General features: G+C 46.4%; 1 protein-coding gene and 1 pseudogene across 30 annotated transcripts in view; both read right to left on the reverse strand.

Annotated features, from left to right (window-relative positions):
- CELF4 (CUGBP Elav-like family member 4) overlaps positions 1 to 17,735 on the reverse strand; it is a 1,399,301-nt gene that overhangs the window by 386,743 nt on the left and 994,823 nt on the right. The gene's annotated exons all lie outside the window — the stretch shown is intronic.
- On the reverse strand, positions 812 to 976 carry LOC120925230 (annotated as a pseudogene).

Below are 17,735 nucleotides of genomic sequence, written 5' to 3' on the forward strand. Positions count from 1 at the left end.
TCCTTCCAATGACACCAACTATGGGGCATTATTACACCCATTGACACCAACAATGGGGCACCGTTTCTCCCATGGTCACCAATGATAAGGCGCTATTCCTTCTACTGACACCAACAATGGGGCACCGTTTCTTCCATGGTCACCAACGATGAGGTGCTATTCCTTCTACTGACACCAACAATAGGGCATCATCTCTTAGACCCCTTTCACACTGGGTCGCTGCAGCGACCTGAAACTGCCGCTGCTGTCTCTCCAGCGTGAAAACTCTGAGGGCTTTCACACTGGAGCGGTGCGCTGGCAGGATGGAAAAAAAAAAGTCCTGCCGGGGACCACCATTACCGTTTGTGGCAGCAGCTGCTGACGTTACGGAGATATTACTCTTCAAAAAGAGGACGTATATAGACGTGTGGCGGTTCTTAAAGCGGTGGTTCACCCTAAATAACACGATTCTACCATTAAATCCAGCATACTAGCACGAGCTACAGTATGCCTTTATTTTTTTTGTTTGGCGCCGTACTCACAGTTTAATCCCGTAGTGAAGTTTCCCCACGGGGAATGGGCATTCCTATGGAGAGGGAAGATGATTGACGGCTGGCTATGGCGCGTCACGCTTCCCGAAAATAGCCGGAGTAGGTCTCGGCTCTTCACGGCGCTATACGGCACCAGCGCACAGACTAGGCGCAGGCGCGGTGAAGAGCCAAGTCCTATTTCGGCTATTTCCGGAGAAGCGTGACGAGCCATAGCCGGCCGTCAATCATCTTCCCTCTGCATAGGAACGCCCATTCCCCGCGGGGAGTCTGAAACTTCACTAAGTGATTAAACTGTGAGTACGGCGCCAAAAAAATAAATAAAGGCATACTGTAGCTCGCGCTAGTATGCTTGACGGCATGCTAGAATTTTTTTTTATTTTTAGGGTGAACCCCCGCTTTAAGAACAGATACTACACTTGATCTTAACCAAAAGGCCCAGAAGCGACCAATGACTTTTAACCTGCCTTGGTAAAGTTGGCTCTATTGTGATATAGTTGCTATGGAAACACTTGAATTTACCGCACTCTCATGTTACACATAGCAACCAATGAATGTGCCCGTGCCCCGGTAAAATGGCGGCTCTATTGTGACTCAGTTGCTATGGAAACACTTGAATTTACCGCACTCTCATGTTACACATAGCAACCAATGAATGTGCCCATGCCCCAGGAAAATGGCGGCTCTATTGTGACTCGGTTGCTATAGAAACACTTGAATTAACCGCACTCTCATGTTACACATAGCAACCAATGAATGTGCCCTTGCCCCGGTAAAATGGTGGCTCTATTGTGACTCAGTTGCTATGGAAACACTTGAATTTACCGCACTCTCATGTTACACATAGCAACCAATGAATGTGCCCATGCCCCAGGAAAATGGCGGCTCTATTGTGACTCGGTTGCTATGGAAACACTTGAATTTACCGCACTCTCATGTTACACATAACAACCAATGAATGTGCCCTTGCCCCGGTAAAATGGCGGCTCTATTGTGACTCAGTTGCCACAGGAACACAGGCACTTCCTTTATATAACTGAAGCTCAATGGTTCTCATCCAGCCGGGGCCTTGACGACGCGGGGAGACGTGTGATGAAATTATGAGCTGTAATAATATAAGTTCTGTTCGCGTTCTGTCAGAGCGTTGACTGCTAAATCCTTGACACTTTACTCCCTGACAGAATGCCGCGCCGGATTGAAGAATTAGAACTCTGACATCAATCTGTATGACTCCCGACCGCCTCCCCGCATCGCTCCGCGCCTCCAGCTGCTGCCGAACACCAGCAAATCATCGTCAAGGGCAGATATTGTAGTGCGAGGAAATCAGCGTCCGTATTTCATACACAAAATATGCTTTATGATCGGACGGCTTCCCCTCCCCCCATGGGCCTCATTCTCACCGGTACTGATAAACCTGCGTTTATAGGATACTAAATAGTAAAATTCACACCGTGCGTTTATCGGCATTATGGCGTGTTCTCCAGTATAGCTCGCGTATTTTGGCTACTTGCGTAGATCGGTACATGATCGGTACATGCGTACAGTAGGTTATGCATTCGGAAACTCGCGTCTTTGTGGATCGGCCGCAAGTAACAATTCTTCTTTCATTCCAATGAATGACTACAGATGTACGCATGTACGTGTCTATGCCCGTTTATGCTCATACACGCCCAAAATCTGCAGCCGCACACTAGGGGGCGATCAACTGGTTAACTGTGTTCCCTGGATGTGTTCTAACTGTGAGGGGACTGGGCTTACTGGGACAACACATAGATCCTGATCACTAGGAACAGCAGGGGCCAGATCCTCAAACAAATTACGCTGGCGTATCTATGGATACGCCGCGTAATTTCAAAGTCCCCCCGTCGTATCTCTGTTTTGTATCCACAAAACAACATACGACTGAATCTGGGCTTGATCTGACAGTCGTACATCTTAGTACGCCGTCGGATCGTAGGTGCATATTTACGCTGGTCGCTAGGTGGCGTTTCCGTCGAATTCCGCGTCGAGTATGCAAATTAGCTAGATACGGCGATCCACGAACGAACGTCCGGCCGGCGCATTTTTTTACGTCGTTTGCGTTCGGCTTTTTCCAGCGCATAGTTACCCCTGCTATATGGTGGCGTACTCAATGTTAAGTATGGCCGTCGTTCCCGCCTCGCATTTTGAATTTTTTACGTCGTTTGCGTAAGTCGTCCGTGAATGGGGCTCGATGCCATTTACGTTCACATCGAAAACAATGACGTCCTTGCAACGTCATTTGGAGCAATGCACCCTAGGATATTTTAGGGACGGCGCAGTTCGTTCGGCGCGGGGACGCGCTTCATTTAAATGAAACACGCCCCCTACCCGCCGAATTTGAATTCCGCGCCCTTACGCCACGAGAGATACACTACGGCGCCGTAACTTACGGCGCAAATTCCTTCAGGATTCAAACCAATGCAAAGTAAGTTACAGCGGCGTAGCGTATCTTACATACGCTGCGCCCGGCGCAGATGTATGTGGATCTGCCCCACAATGTTTAGGGGTTCTAAGTAATTTTTCAAAAAAATAAAGACTGATTTTAACTTGTAAACACCAAGGGGCAGATTCATGTAGGAGATACGACGGCTTAACTCTGAGTGTGCGGCGTCGTATCTATGCGCCTGATTCATAGAATCAGTTACGCATAGATTTCCCTAAGATCCGACCGGCGTAAGTCTCTTTTAACCCTTTCTTCACTTCGATTGATCATTTTTTGGACTTACCATTTTCATGTTACTTTTTGTGTGTTTCATTTGTAGCGCTGCACTGCTTTTTTCTATGTACTCTGCCTAAGGATTTATTGACCTTCAGTGTTCAGCTGCTTTGTTTATTATATGTTCCTTTGCGCAGTCTGCTTCCTCTATTTACTGTCGTATCTTATTTGCAATTTTAGGCTGGCCGCTAGGTGGCGCTTCCGTATATTTACGCGTAGAATATGCAAATTAGGTAGATACGCGATTCAGAAACATACGTTTGCCCGGCGCATTTTTTTACGTCGTTTACGTTAGGCTTTTTCCGGCGTATAGTTACCCCTGCTATATGAGGGCGTATCCTATGTTCAGTATGGACGTCGTTCACGCGGCGAATTTTGAAAATTTTACGTCGTTTGCGTAAGTCGTCCGTGAATGGGGCTGTGCGTAATTTTACGTTCACGTCGAAAGCATTGGCTTTTTGCGGGTTAATTTCGAGCATGCGCACTGGAATTCTTTCACGAACGGCGCAATACGTGGGGTCACACTACATTTGTATAAAACACGCCCACATCATCCACATTTGAATTAGGCGGGCTTACGCCGTACCACATACGTTACGCCGCCGTAACATAGGGCGCAAGTTCTTTCTGAATACGGAACTTGCGCCCTAATTTACGGCGGCGTAACGTATCTCAGATACGTTACGCCCCGCAGAAAGATACTCCATTGTTTTTTAATCTACCCCCAAGTCTCAAAACGAGGCTCGGCCCTTAAGTGGTTAAGGATTTAAGTAAAGCTGACCCCAAACCGTCACCGTCTCCCGTTACGTTGAGTCGGAATTTCCATACAGATCTCTTCAGCTAAAAAAGAAAAAATGTGAGTTGTGGATTTGGAAGTGCTTATGTAAATGGAGGCTGCGGGTCATCCTCGTGGCTCCTCCGAAAGCTTCCCGCTATCTCCAGCCAGCGCAGTAAATACAATCACTTTTAACACATCGCCTCACAAATACGACTTACCGCACCGGCGATGTAAATTCTGCTTGACAGCTCTACACTAAGCAAGGCCATTTACAGAGGTGCAAATGGCTCGGCGAGCGTTCTTTTCGCCAAGCGACCTGCTCCCACGCTACTATTTTATTTTATATTTTCACGACCCGGAGACGTAGACGTAGATGCCCGTCCCCGAGGTAAAGGATGGTTCTGGTCCCTCCATGACTGCAGCCATGGGGTGGGGGGGCGACGACAAATGATAGCAACAGAGCCGATGAAGCGGGAGGAAATTGTGCATCTTTTGGTGGCTGTGTTAACACGCTGTCACCGGGCTGTCATTGTGCTGTCACCGGGCTGTCAGTGCATTCATTGCAAGAGCCTAAAACATCCAGAGCTTCCATAAAACCAGCCGTGAACTCCAACCGCTATAACACCTAGGACAGGACGGCTCCTCGCAACGCTGCCCGGAATAATGCCGGCAGAGGGGCGGACGCTTTGGAATGTCTCCTGAATTCCCTTGGGTGAGCAGCGCTGTCATCCGCGCGGCAGGATTCTACGCCACAAGAAAAAAAAGATTCTTAAAGGAGAACCCTGGATCAACACAAAGGCTGCATTCACACTATAACACGGCGTATTTTGCGGCAACAAATTGCGGCGTATTGTACGGGTCGTTTTAACCTTTTTTGTCTATGCCGAACGCCGAAAGCCGCCTGAAAAAAAGGGTCCGTGACTTGTTTTGAGCTTCAGGCGTACGGCGTTTCGGCGTTCGGCGTCGAGATATAAACCATCTCCTGAGCCCTGGTTCACACTGGGTACGATTTGGAACGATTTGAGATGCGATTTGACATGTCAAATCGCATCTCAAATTGGCGGCAATTGTCGGCAATGGCACTGTCCTAATCAGTGCGACGCCGCATCTGCGATTTCAAAAAGTAGTTCCTGTACTACTTTTTGCGATTTCGGGCCGCGATTTACATTAAATTGCGGCCGAAATCGCGGCAAAATCGCTGCCGCGAAATCGCGGTAAAATCGCGCATTTTACCGCGATTTTGAATTCGCAGCAGTGTGAACCTAGGCATAGACAACAATGTAAAATCACCCCTCCAGCGGCACGAGCGTCGGGCGTCATTACGCCAAGGTGTGAATGGAGCCAAACAGGATGTTTTTTAAACTAGTTTGTATTATTCTTTATTATTATTATTATTATTATTATTATTATTATTATTATTATTATTATTATTATTAATAATAATAATAATAATAATAATAATAAAAGTCTTCTTTTTCTTCTTAGGATTATGATGATTATTATTGTAATTATTATTAATAATAATAATAATAATAATAATAATCATCATTATCATAATCCTGAGAAGAAAAAGAAGACTGTTATTATTATTATTTTTAATAATAATAATAATAAAAGTCTTCTTTTTCTTCTTAGGATTATGATGATTATTATTATTATTATTATTATTATTATTATTAGTAGTAGTAGTAGTATTAATAATAATAATATGAATAATAATAATAATAATAATAATAATAATAATAATAATAATAATAATAATAATAATAATAATAACAATAACAGTCTTCTTTTTCTTCTTAGGATTATGATGAATATTAATAATAATAATAATAATAATAATAATAATAATAATAATAATAATAATCATAATAATCATCATAATCCTAAGAAGAAAAAGAAGACTTATTAATAATAATAATAATAATAATAATAATAATAATAATACTACATTTTTATAATTTTCTCCCCACAAATTGAGCTTTCTTTTGGTGATATTTAATCACCACTGGGGTTTTTATTTTTTGCTAAACAAACTTAAAAAGGCCCACATTTAAAAAATAAAATAAAAATTCTTTGTTTATTGGTGTTATAAATAAGTCATTTATATAACTTAGTTTTCTCCTTCACTGACAGGCACTGATGAGGTAGCACTGATGGGCACTGATGAGGTAGCACTGATGGGCACTGATGAGGTGGCACTGATCAGGTGGAACTGATGGACACTGATGAGGAGACATTGGGGTAGATTCAGTAAGCAATTGCGTCTGCGTATCCATAGATACGCAGCGCAATTGCTTAGTTGCACCGGCGTATCGACTTTTCTGTATTCAGAAAGCTTGATACGCCGACTGCAGCTTAAGATATGACTGGCATAAGGCTCTTATGCCGTCGTATCTTAGGCTGCATTCTTACGATGGCCGATAGGTGGCGTTCCCGTAGTGGTCAGCGTAGAGTATGCAAATTGCATACTCACGCCGATTCACAACCGTACGAGCGCCCTGCGTTCGCATTTTACGTCGTTTGCGTTCGTCGGTTTCTGCGTAAGGCTGCCCATGCTATTAGCAGGAGCAGCCAATGCTAAGTATACCCGTCGTTCCCGCGTCACGATTTTTAAAAATTACGTAGTTTGCGTAAGTGAATCGTGAATGGCGCTGGACGCCATTTACGCTCACGTTGAAGCAAATTACATCCTTGCAACGTCATTTACCGCAATGCACGTCGGGAAAGTTTCCCGACGGAGCATGCGCACTACGTTCTGCGCGGGAACGCGCCTAATTTAAATGATCCACGCCCCCTACGGGATCATTTAAATTACGCGCGCTTACGCCGGGCAGTTTTAGGGAGCGCACACACAAATTACGGAGCTACTGCTTCGTGAATGAAGCGTAGTGCACGTCATTTACGGAGGCGTAGCGTAAAAACGGTACGCTGCACCTCCGTAATAGTGCGCGCCCCTACCTGAATCCACCCCATTGATATGTAGAATTGATGGGCACTGATAGTCGGCACTGATATGCAGCACGGATGGGCACTGATAGGCAGCACTGATGGGCACTGATAGGTGGCACTGATGGGCACTGATAGGTGGCACTGACAGGTGGCTGTGATTGACACTGACAGGTGGCACTGATGAGGTACTGACAGGTGTTACTACTGGGCACTGATTGGAACTGTGGTGGGCACTGATATGGGCACTGATTGGCACCGTAATGGGCACCTACAGCCGTTTCTGATGGCAGCTGATGGGCACTTCCTGGTTCACGTGATGATCAGCTGTTATTGGTCACAGCTCATCACGTGGCAAGGAGCCTCCGTCATGATTTGGAGGGGCGGCCCAATACTTTTTGGCAATGTAGTGTGGATGAGCAAGTTAGATCTACTATAAAATTGGCTAATTGCCCTACTGGCCATAAACAATACAATCGTATTGCAGATTTGACAACCCGTGTAGATCCCATCCGTGGCTCCCGTCCTTTGATGCCGAGTACAGAGCGGCGTCTCTCAGCCTGAGTGAGGAAGGCAGATGGTGTACCAGCCATTGATCATTATTTGGGGGGGGGGGCATCTGCCTGTGTATGGCCACCCTAAAGGCCAGAATCCTGGAGGGGGGGGGGCATCTGCCAGTGTATGGCCACCCTAAAGGCCAGAATCCCGGAGGGGGGGGGGGGGGCATCTGCCTGTGTATGGCCACCCTAAAGGCCAGAATCCCGGAGGGGGGGGGGCATCTGCCTATGTATGGCCACCCTAAAGGCCAGAATCCCGGAGGGGGGGGGGGGGCATCTGCCTGTGTATGGCCACCCTAAAGGCCAGAATCCCGGAGGGGGGGGGCATCTGCCTGTGTATGGCCACCCTAAAGGCCAGAATCCCGGGGGAGGAGGGGGGGGCATCTGCCTGTGTATGGCCACCCTAAAGGCCAGAATCCCGGGGGAGGAGGGGGGGGCATCTGCCTGTGTATGGCCACCCTAAAGGCCAGAATTGCGGGGGGAGGGGGGGGGGGGTTCTGCCCAATTCATTTGCCGTCCTTCTGTAAATATCATCTCCGGTGTAATTAATCAGCGAAGCCCGAGGAAAACCTGGACAAGTGTAGAGTGGGCGGGACGCAGGAAATGATCCATTATCTCCGATATGGACGTCCAGCCAACTGTCGTATGGAGACAAATGGGCCGAGAGCGACTGACTCTTCTGGGAGCGGTGATTACCCCCCTCCCCCCCCCCCCCCCCCCCGAGGAAATCTATTACCAGACAAGGATCCAATCATGAGCCTGTTTATTAAGATATATATTATCCTATAATAATCCCAGGAACACACCAGATCTCAGGAAGACAGCTAATAACATAGAGCGGTCCCACTGGCACCAACAACTGACACCAATGATGGGGCACTATTCCTCCCACTGACATCAATGATGGGGCACTATTCCTCCCACTGACATCAATGATGGGGCACTATTCCTCCAACTGACATCAATGATGGGGCACTATTCCTCCCACTGACATCAATGATGGGGCACTATTCCTCCAACTGACATCAATGATGGGGCACTATTCCTCCCACTGACATCAATGATGGGACACTATTCCTCCCACTGACACCAACGATGGGGCACTATTCCGTCCAGTAACACGAATGATGGCTTACTAATCCTTCCACTGACACCAACAATAAAGCATTGGTGTCAGTTCTGCCATTGACACCAATGATGGGGCATTATTCTTTCCATTGACACCAACAGTGGGGCACTATTCCTTCCCTTTGACACCAATGAAGGGGCATTATTCCTTCCCTTTGACACCAGTGATGGGGCACTAAACATTCCACTTACGCCAGCAATGGGGCACTATTCTTTCCACTGACACAAACAATGGGGAACTATATAGTGCCTTCTTCTTACACCAATGATGGGGTCCTATCCTTCTAATGACACCAACAATGGGATAGTAATGCTTCCACTGACACCATAAAGGAAGAACTGGTGTCAGTTGTCCCAAAGACACCAATGATGGGGTCCTGTCCTTCAAAAGACACCAGCAATGGGGCATTATTCATTCCCACTGACACCAGTGATGGGGCACTATGCTTTCCACTTATGCCAACAATAGGGAACTATTCTTTCCACTGACACAAACAATGGGGAACTATATAGTGCCTTCCTCTTACACCAACAATGGGGTCCTATCCTTCTAATGACACCAACAATGGGATAGTAATCCTTCCACTAACACCATCGAGGAAGCCCTGGTGTCAGTTGTCCCAATGACACCAATGATGGGGCACTATTCCTTCTAATGACACCAACAATGGGGCACCATTCCTTCTAATGACACCAACAATGGGAAACTATACCTTCCACTTACAGCAATGATGGGGTCCTATCTTTCTAATGACACCAACAATGGGGCACTATTGCTTCCCACTGACACCAGTGATTGGGCACTGTGCTTTCCACTTACGCCAACAATGGGGGACTATACCTTCCACTTACAGCAATAATGGGGTTGTATGCTTCTAATGACACCAACAATGGGATACTAATCCTTCCACTGACACCAACAAGGAAGCACTGGTGTCAGTTGTCCCAATGCCACCAATGATGGGGCACTATTCCTTTTAATGACGCCAACAATGGGGCACTACTCCTTCCCACTGACACCTGTGATGGGGCACTAAGATTTCCAATTACGCCAACAATGGGGCACTATTCTTTCCACTGACACAAACAATGGGGAACTATATAGTGCCTTCCTCTTACACCAACAATGGGGTCCTATCCTTCTAATGACACCAACAATGGGATACTCATCCTTCCACTTACACCACCAAGGAAGCCATGGTTTCAGTTGTCCCAATGACACCAACAATGGGGCACTATTGCTTCCCACTAACACCAGTGATTGGGCACTATGCTTTCCACTTACGCCAACAATGGGGTACTCTTCTTTCCACTGACACAAACAATGGGGAACTATACCTTCCACTTACACCCATGATGGGGTCCTGTCCTTCTAATGACACCAACAATGGGATACTAATCCTTCCACTAACAAGAAAGCAGTTGTCCCAATGACACCAATGATGGTGCACTATCCCTTCTAATGACACCAATGATGGGGCACTATTCCTTCTAATGACACCAATGATGGGGCACTATTCCTTCTAATGACACCAATGATGGGGCACTATTCCTTCTAATGACACCAATGATGGGGCACTATTCCTTCTAATGACACCAATGATGGGGCACTATTCCTTCTAATGACACCAATGATGGGGCACTATTCCTTCTCGATGATAACAAATCTGATTTCCACCGCTAATTACTCATCAACAGCAGCATGAGTTCTAAAAAAAAAAAAAGCGACACTGACACTGTAACACTGCGATGGCGCTGCACAGAAGACGGGTCCTTCTAAGTAGCCACTCACTCTACAACGTATTAATTGGATAAACATATGTACCTCTGTATTATTTCATCTCCTCTGCGTGATTTATACAACCAATTACACCAAGTCGCCGGAGAATAATAAGGTTGGGAAATGCCATCAAGCGATTTCGGGTGACGTCACGAAGCATTAGAGCGCGGGCTAAATAATTATTCATTGTCCTTGGAATGCTGAACTAGCAAATTCCCCCTGCATTTCCCATAATAGCCCCACACCGGCTAACGGGACCGAGTCCCTGATTAGTATTAAACTAGCCCATACAAAGGTGGATAATGCGCGTCAGCCTAAGGAATGTTTTTATTATAGGGGATGCTGTTGTTAAAGGGACGCTCTAGGCCAGTGATGGCGAACCTTGGCACCCCAGATGTTTCGGAACTACATTTCCCATGATGCACAGCTACTCTGAAGAGTGCATGAGCATCATGGGAAATGTAGTTCCAAAACATCTGGGGTGCCAAGGTTCGCCATCACTGCTCTAGGGCAGTGGTTCTCAACCTCAGTCCTCAAGGACCCCCCCCCCCCCTGATGCCCTGTACACACAAGCGGAATTTCCATCGGAAAAATCTTGGATGTTTTTTTTTTCGCCGAAATTTCGCTCAAGCCTGCCTTGCATACACACGGTCACACACAACTTTGGTGAACTTTTGACTGCCAAGAACGCGGTGACGTAAAAGACTATGACAAGCCGAGAAAATTAAGTGCTATGCTTTCCGAGCATGAGCACGATGACCACTGCGCTCTTTGTCATTCCTAGTGCTCTCTACTGATGACCACAAGGTTCTTTGGCATGTCTTGTGCTCTCTACTGATGCCCACAATGCTCTTTGTCATTCCTAGTGCTCTCTACTGATGACCACTAGGCTCTTTAGCATGTCTTGTGCTCTCTACTGATGACCACTAGGCTCTTTGGCATTCCTTCTGTTCTCTACTGATGACCACTAGGCTCTTTGGCATTCCTTGTGTTCTCTACTGATGACCACTAGGCTCTTTGGCATGTCTTGTGCTCTCTACTCATGACCACAAGGCTCTTTGTCATTCCTAGTGCTCTCTACTGATGACCACTAGGCTCTTTAGCATGTCTTGTGCTCTCTACTGATGACCACTAGGCTCTTTAGCATGTCTTGTGCTCTCTACTGATGACCACTAGGCTCTTTGGCATTCCTTGTGCTCTCTACTGATGACCAATAGGCTCTTTAGCATGTCTTGTGCTCTCTACTGATGACCACAAGGCTCTTTGGCATTCCTTCTGTTCTCTACTGATGACCACTAGGCTCGTTGGCATTCCTTGTGTTCTCTACTGATGACCACTAGGCTCTTTGGCATGTCTTGTGCTCTCTACTGATGACCACAAGGCTCTTTGTCATTCCTAGTGCTCTCTACTGATGACCACTAGGCTCTTTAGCATGTCTTGTGCTCTCTACTGATGACCACTAGGCTCTTTAGCATGTCTTGTGCTCTCTACTGATGACCACTAGGCTCTTTGGCATTCCTTGTGCTCTCTACTGATGACCAATAGGCTCTTTAGCATGTCTTGTGCTCTCTACTGATGACCACTAGGCACTTTGTCATTACTAGTGCTCTCTGCTGATGACCACTAGGCTCTTTGGCATTCCTTGTGTTCTCTACTTATGACCACTAGGCTCTTTGGCATGTCTTGTGCTCCCTACTGATGACCACTAGGCTCTTTAGCATGTCTTGTGCTCTCTACTGATGACCACTAGGCTCTTTAGCATGTCTTGTGCTCTCTACTGATGACCACAAGGCTCTTTGGCATTCCTTCTGTTCTCTACTGATGACCACTAGGCTCTTTGGCATTCCTTGTGTTCTCTACTGATGACCACTAGGCTCTTTGGCATGTCTTGTGCTCTCTACTGATGACCACAAGGCTCTTTGTCATTCCTAGTGCTCTCTACTGATGACCACTAGGCTCTTTAGCATGTCTTGTGCTCTCTACTGATGACCACTAGGCTCTTTGGCATTCCTTCTGTTCTCTACTGATGACCACTAGGCTCTTTGGCATTCCTTGTGTTCTCTACTGATGACCACTAGGCTCTTTGGCATGTCTTGTGCTCTCTACTCATGACCACAAGGCTCTTTGTCATTCCTAGTGCTCTCTACTGATGACCACTAGGCTCTTTAGCATGTCTTGTGCTCTCTACTGATGACCACTAGGCTCTTTAGCATGTCTTGTGCTCTCTACTGATGACCACTAGGCTCTTTGGCATTCCTTGTGCTCTCTACTGATGACCAATAGGCTCTTTAGCATGTCTTGTGCTCTCTACTGATGACCACAAGGCTCTTTGGCATTCCTTCTGTTCTCTACTTTTGACCACTAGGCTCGTTGGCATTCCTTGTGTTCTCTACTGATGACCACTAGGCTCTTTGGCATGTCTTGTGCTCTCTACTGATGACCACAAGGCTCTTTGTCATTCCTAGTGCTCTCTACTGATGACCACTAGGCTCTTTAGCATGTCTTGTGCTCTCTACTGATGACCACTAGGCTCTTTAGCATGTCTTGTGCTCTCTACTGATGACCACTAGGCTCTTTGGCATTCCTTGTGCTCTCTACTGATGACCAATAGGCTCTTTAGCATGTCTTGTGCTCTCTACTGATGACCACTAGGCACTTTGTCATTACTAGTGCTCTCTGCTGATGACCACTAGGCTCTTTGGCATTCCTTGTGTTCTCTACTTATGACCACTAGGCTCTTTGGCATGTCTTGTGCTCCCTACTGATGACCACTAGGCTCTTTAGCATGTCTTGTGCTCTCTACTGATGACCACTAGGCTCTTTAGCATGTCTTGTGCTCTCTACTGATGACCACAAGGCTCTTTGGCATTCCTTCTGTTCTCTACTGATGACCACTAGGCTCTTTGGCATTCCTTGTGTTCTCTACTGATGACCACTAGGCTCTTTGGCATGTCTTGTGCTCTCTACTGATGACCACAAGGCTCTTTGTCATTCCTAGTGCTCTCTACTGATGACCACAAGGCTCTTTGGCATTCCTTGTGTTCTCTACTGATGACCACTAGGCTCTTTGGCATTCCTTGTGTTCTCTACTGATGATCACTAGGCTCTTTGGCATGTCTTGTGCTCTCTACTGATGACCACTAGGCACTTTGTCATTACTAGTGCTCTCTGCTGATGACCACTAGGCTCTTTGGCATTCCTTGTGTTCTCTACTGATGACCACTAGGCTCTTTAGCATGTCTTGTGCTCTCTACTGATGACCACTAGGCTCTTTGGCATTCCTTGTGTTCTCTACTTATGACCACTAGGCTCTTTGGCATGTCTTGTGCTCTCTACTGATGACCGCAAGGCTATTTGTCATTCCTAGTGCTCTCTACTCATGACCACTAGACTCCTTGGCATTCCTTGTGCTCTCTACTGATGACCACAAGGTTCTTTGGCATGTCTTGTACTCCCTGCTGATGACCACTGGGCTCCTTGGCATTCCTTGCGCTTTCTACTGATGACCACAAGGCTCTTTGGCATGTATTGTGCTCTCTACTGATGACCACGAGGCTATTTGTCATTCCTAGTGCTCTCTACTGATGACCACAAGGTTCTTTGGCATGTCTTGTACTCCCTGCTGATGACCACTAGGCTCCTTGGCATTCCTTGTTCTCTCTACCGATGATCACAAGGCTCTTTGGCATGTCTTGTGCTCTCTACTGATGACCACTAGGCTCCTTGGGATTCCTTGCGCTTCCTACTGATGACCACTAGGTTCTTTGGCATGCCTTGTACTCCCTGCTGATGACCACTGGGCTCCTTGGCATTCCTTGTTATCTCTACCGATGATCACAAGGCTCTTTGGCATGTCTTGTGCTCTCTACTGATGACCACTGGGCTCTTTGTTATTGCTTGTGCCCTGGAGGGGACCAAACATTGAAAGGTTGGATAATTGGCAATCATCCCCCCCACCCACATTTATTAGACCTTAAATCTTTTGATTTGTTTTTATCTAAACAGCTGGAAACCTTTGATAAGTAAGTTACTGTTTTTAGAACAACCTAATATCAATATGTCTTTTTCCTTTTGTGCTATCTCACAGAGCTCTTCCCAGGTCTCGTTGCGTTGACAAGGCATTGAGTGGGAGGACCTGTGGGAATAGGAAGCCAGCACGCCGTAAATAAAAGGAACATTGAAAACTTTTGATGAGGACCAACGCTCGAAGACATCATTGAAGGAATCAGATGACCTGTCTGATTAAACAGCTGACATTTCATTTCCCATTCAACGCAGCCATTGTTGATAAGGGGAAGAACACAGACTCAAGAACGGAGCCCCACCAGTCAACATTTGCATTTTATTTTTCCTGCGCCGCAGAACGATCTGATTTTTCTTTTCTTTCATTCCTTCTGATCGATTCACCTGGTCCATGTTGGAAGCACAACAAGCCTGGCTTTCGAAGATAACACAGTCAAGCGCAAGTTCTGATTTGTTAATCAATGCTCAAGACTCTTCGGTAAGTCAAAAAAGTCAAGGGATGAACACGGGCAATGTGATGGAATTATCGAAGAGTATGAAAGACGATGACATGAGAAAACCAATGAATTCCTAATGTGAACTTATTTTTTAACAGAGCTTATTCGGGAGAGGAGATTGCTGTTGAAAAAAAAAAGATAGAAAGAAAAAAGTTCTGGAAAGTGGAGTCAATGAGAAACCGAGAGGTCAAGGCGGGCTGCTAGCAAATGGTCAACAACAAAATTATTGACAAGCTTTGGAAGGAAAACGCTAAATAATTTTTTTAGCAAGCATTTCAGAAGCTTAGATCCTGCAGCTAAAATCTGACACTATGGCATTTAATTTAGCTAATAAAAGGGAACGGTAAGAATAAAACCCTCAGGTTTGGCACCTTCACACCTGTCCTACCATCTGTCGTTGAGGAGGAGTTCTCTCTAATGGGTTGGATAGAGGCCAAAGGAAATTCTGATGTGCGTAGTTGAATCACTTCAGACAAATGCTTGTTTCCGAAACTAAGAATTTTGTATACATCCTATTTTTTTGGGGGGGGGGGGTCTCAAAATGACAAGAATAACCCCCACCCAAAAAAAAAATAGGATGTATACAAAATAAATGTAAAAATCTAAGATTACCTCTGATCCCAGGTCATGAACCATCCAGTTGCAGTAAGTTGGACGGTCACTGTGAGGCACTCAAAAATCTATCCTCAGGGGCTTAAATCACATGGGTGCTCTGTTTTAGGTAGATTCAGGTACGTTCGCGTACCTTTGCGGCGGTGTAGCTTAAGGAATTTAAGCTACGCCGCCGTAAGTTAGCGAGGCAAGTACATGATTCACAATGTACTTGCCTGCTAAGTTACGTCGGCGTAGCCTGAATCGGCGGGCGTAAGGGCGCCTAATTCAAATGTGTTTGAGGGGGGCGTGTTTTATGTTAATGGCGCTTGACCTGCATTGCAGCTAAGTACGCCGTATGGGCCTATTGATTTTGACGTGGACGTAAACGATGTAAATCCTGATTTACGGACGACTTACGCAAACGACGTAAAAAATTCGAATTTCGACGCGAGAACGGCGGCCATACTTGACATTACTATTCCACTAGGGCCTAGCTCTAACTTTACGCGGCCTATCTCTTACGTAAACGGCGTAAAAGTACTGCGTCGGCCGGGCGTACGTTCGTGAATCGGCGTATCTCCTCATTTACATATTCTACGCCGACCGCAATGGAAGCGCCACCTAGCGGCCATCCAAAATATTGCAATCTAAGATAGGACGGCGCAAGCCGTCGTATCTTAGATATGTTTAAGCGTATCTCTGTTTGAACATACGCTTAAACATAAGTCGGCATAGATTCTGAGTTAGGTCAGCTTATCTACTGATAAGCCGGCCTAACTCTTTCTGAATCTACCTATTTATGTCTAGACTAGCGCTGGGGTTGTGAGCACATCGGCATGCCTGCTTGCTGTTGATTGGTTGTTAACCACTTCCCGCCCAAGGTACGTATATGGACGTCCTTGACTTTGAGTGGGTTTATCTAAATGATGGGTGCAGCTACTGTATAGGCATCATTCAGATATCGTCTTTTAGAGCCGGCGATTCTGTGCACCATAAAAATGATCATATCGGCTGTTCCGCCGCTTGATCGTTCTTACGGAAGGCCAGAGGGGACGTCGTCCCCCTCCCGCCGCCCTCCGGTGCTTCTACCGACTCACCAATGCGATCGGTGAGTCGGAGAACGGATATGCCGGCCCTGGATGCTTACAATAGAGATTTCCGGCGGACCAGATGGTCACAAGAGTCTCTATGATTGTTTGGAGGCTGGGCGCGATGTTATGACGTCACGCCCTATCCTCTGCATTAAAAAAAACGGCTCTCCCTCGGCTGGAAAGCCGAGATCGTTTTTTTTTTTATTTCAGGCTTCCCAGCCTAAAGGTGAGATGTGGGGTCTTATTGACACCCATATCTCACTGTAAAGAGGACCTGTCCTGCTTATTCCTATTACCTATTATGACATCTTTCCCAAACTTTCTACCGGGTTCGCAGGCTCCGATGCTATAATTGGCTAGAGCCGCAATGACTTCACTCCTATGCACAAAGCCTGCCCCCTAACTAGAGAGCTTACGGTCACAGTTTAGTTGTACTTCAACATTAGAAACAAGCAATCACATAAAACATTTCTTTAACCGCCGGCTACTCTGCTGGGAGCGCACAGGGAGAGCACTCTCAGCACGGTAAGTGGTTTATATATGCATTGAGCCCGCGGGAAGCGGATAAAGTGATATGATCATTCAGCTTCTGTGATTGACACTTTACGCAGTGCACACACAAGAGGAGAAGTATGGCAGAAGAAGGAGCAGATTGGCTCTCTCCTCTTCATTCCATGAGAGGGAGGAGAAACTGTCAGTGCAGGCTCTGGGCTGTATGAGAGAGATGCTCTCAGCTCAGAGTCTTGTGGCCAGCAACCCCACTGTGGCCCCCCGACACTGGCGGAATGCCAGGGCCTGGTTGCAAGTACGACCTTTCCGACTCTGGTAGTTCCACCACTGACTACGGTAACAGACATATAGAAATTAATAATAAAATAACAGTAGAAACTAACTACTTACCTTTTCTAAAGAAATGCTGTCAGTGCAGGCTCTGGGCTGTATGAGAGAGATGCTCTCAGCTCAGAGTCCTGTGGCCAGCAACCCTGCTGCGGCCCCCCAACACTGGCGGAACGCCAGGGCCTGGTTGCAAGTACAACCTTTGCGACCCTGGTAGTTCCACTTGTATAAATTAAT

The sequence above is a fragment of the Rana temporaria genome, chromosome 1, assembly GCF_905171775.1.
Source record: "Rana temporaria chromosome 1, aRanTem1.1, whole genome shotgun sequence".
Lineage (NCBI taxonomy): Eukaryota > Metazoa > Chordata > Amphibia > Anura > Ranidae > Rana > Rana temporaria.